Here is a 3,007-nt window from a genome sequence, read left to right on the forward strand (position 1 = left end):
CGAGCTAAGCATTGCTAGCCACGTACGGCTGTTGTTGACTCTCCCAGATTTCTCCGTTAATAGTTGTAACTTGAAAAAAACTGTCTTGATGGCTTATTTGATGTATTTAAGTGGCGAGAAAGACTGTGGGATGATTTAATGCCGGAATTACACTTTAAGATATCTGAATGATATCTGAGTGTACCCACAAGTACCCTTTAAATAAATGCCCACCTCATGTAACCCAATGTCGTTTGGGGCAAAATAAAACATGCAGCACCAGACCATTTTTTTTAAACTTGAGCTCACTGTACAAAATGAAACCAACTGTGTGTGTGTGTGTGTGTGTGTTCTGCAGGCTATTTACGTGTGGGGCTTCCTTTATTCTGCTACCGCTTCCTTTATGCCTGAAAAAGTGCAAGGATGTGTACCACACCTGCCCCCTCTGCAACAAAGTGCTGCACGTTGACAAAAGAAAATGCTGTGAAGGACGAACATGAGGGCAGAAATGGAGAAAATAATATCCAGTTATCTTTGTCTTATCCAAGATACATAAAATAAGATTTGCCCTTTGGTCATCTCTGTGAAGAACTAACATCTACAGTTGCTTTACTGAGAAATATATTTTTAATAAAGTATTATTTGTTCTTGCCCTTTGAAAAATATCTTTCTTTTCCATATGTGTGTCCCTGGGGTGTAACTTAATATGCTTAGACCTCTGTTAAAAATACAGAGGTCTAAAAATAAAAACAGACTTTATAGACCAGCGATTCCCACAGTGTGAGCCGCAAAGGTACTGCAGGTGAGCAGTGAGAGGTCGTTAACAAAAGATAATATAAACTTTCAATTTTGTAATTAAGTTTGAAATTACCATAAAATACGTTTTACGTTTTTAGATTTAGAAATATACTCAGAAATAATAAAACAAAGCCATTATTATTATTCTCTGGCCTATTTTTGATCCAAAGTTTTGTATCAGTGTTTCAATATCCAGTGTCTAACAGGATACAGGCAACAATTAACTATTTGACCTTTAACTACTGTACATATATATATACATATATATATATATACATATCATATATATATATATACATACATATATATACATATCATATATATATATATGTATAAATATATATATGTACATATATATACATATATATATACATACATATACATACATATATATACATATCATATATATGTATATATATACATATATATATATGTATATATATATACATATATATATACATATACATATATATATGTATATACAGTATATACATATATATATGTATATATATATATACATATGCATATATATATATATACATATATATATATATATATATATACATATATATATATACATATGCATATATATATATACATATATATATATATATATACATATATATATATATATATACATATATATATGTATATATATATACATATATATATATATATATACATATATATATACATATATATATGTACACATATATATATATACATATAGATATATACATATATATACATATATACATATGTATCAGGAAATAATTAATCTAAGTCTTGTTGTGATTAAAGGTTGGAGTTGGCCGTGGCACTCCTAAGTGTGGGTACATACAGTAAATATAGACATATAGCCGACATGATACCCCGCTGTGATTCTGTTGAGTCTTTTTTCGTGCTTTATCCTAGAGAGGTCAGAGTTTCTACAAAGCGTGTTATAACTTCACAAGTCTTAAACAGGTGTTGGATTTCGTTTGTCAAAACAATCTCGATATCCATTTAGTTACTCTGGGGCTTCCAGTCATACCCCACCATGTCCCCTGTTTTAATCTTAATTTTTAAGACAACATGGTGAAAAAGGAAAACTGGGCGATCTGCATCGGCGAGGGAATGTGATAAAGCCCCAGAGCAGCTACTGAAAGGACATTGAGTGAGATTGTGTTTTTTTTTTAACTGCTGTTCCCAAGGTCATGAACTAACATCTCAGCCATTTCTATTTGTGTATTTATTAGATAGCAAAGTAACCAGTAATGCCAATGAGGTTGGTCCTACATGAAGGGATTTTTTTAGCCTAGCTAGCAGCTCAATGGATGGTAATGTTGGTCCATTTGTTGATTGGACTACCATTTTGGTCCAGACTTTGGTGACCTCACCTATCACATCCAAGTTTGGATTTTTGGATACTTCGATTTGTGACCAAATGTCTGCGAAACTAATGACATTCCTACTGTCATGCTAATCAGCAAATGCTAGCATGCTAACACTAAGCTTAGATGGTGAACATGGTACACGTCACATGCTATCATGCTTGTGTCAGCATTTAGCTCAAGGTTTCAGGAGCTATGGAGGCTCTTGGTCATCCGAATAAGCTATAAGTTTGAGGTAGCAGCTTTAAATCCTAAAGGATTAGTTTGACATTTTGGCAAACACGTGTTATTTGCTTTCTAGCCAAGAGTTAAATGAAAAAAATTCACACCACTCAGACCAATTAAATACGCTCCATGGCCACAACCTGCAGCCAGTTAGCTTAGCTTGCGTCGCCCTACACACGGGCTACAGCTAGCCAATTTGTCGGTTCTTGGTAGTTGCCAGACAATCAGCAGAGACTTCAGGAAGAGCCCGCTCCAAGCCGAGAAATAGTGGGCTCATAACCCCCTGCATGGTGATTTGTTGTTTTAATGCTTTACTTTTGTGTGGATTAGATAAACAAGATATTGCATGTAGATTAGTGAGCTTTAGAGGTGCTTTTGGTGCATATTGTTACATTAAGACAGAGCTGGACTAGCTGTTTTCCCCTGCTAGTCTTGATGCTAAGCTGAGAGAGAGAGAGAGAGAGCGGTATCAACTCTCCACCAAAAAAGCAAACGCGTGTATTTCCCAAGATGTCTAATAATTCCTTTAACAGTGTTCCAAGTCAAACACTGGTGTGACAAGCAGCAGAGTGGTGTTTTTGTTTTTATAGAAAATTTTATTCAACATACATTTTCCAGCAAAAAGGCAATAT

This window comes from Echiichthys vipera, assembly GCF_963691815.1.
Source record: "Echiichthys vipera genome assembly, chromosome: 17".
NCBI classification, from domain to species: Eukaryota; Metazoa; Chordata; class Actinopteri; order Perciformes; family Trachinidae; genus Echiichthys; species Echiichthys vipera.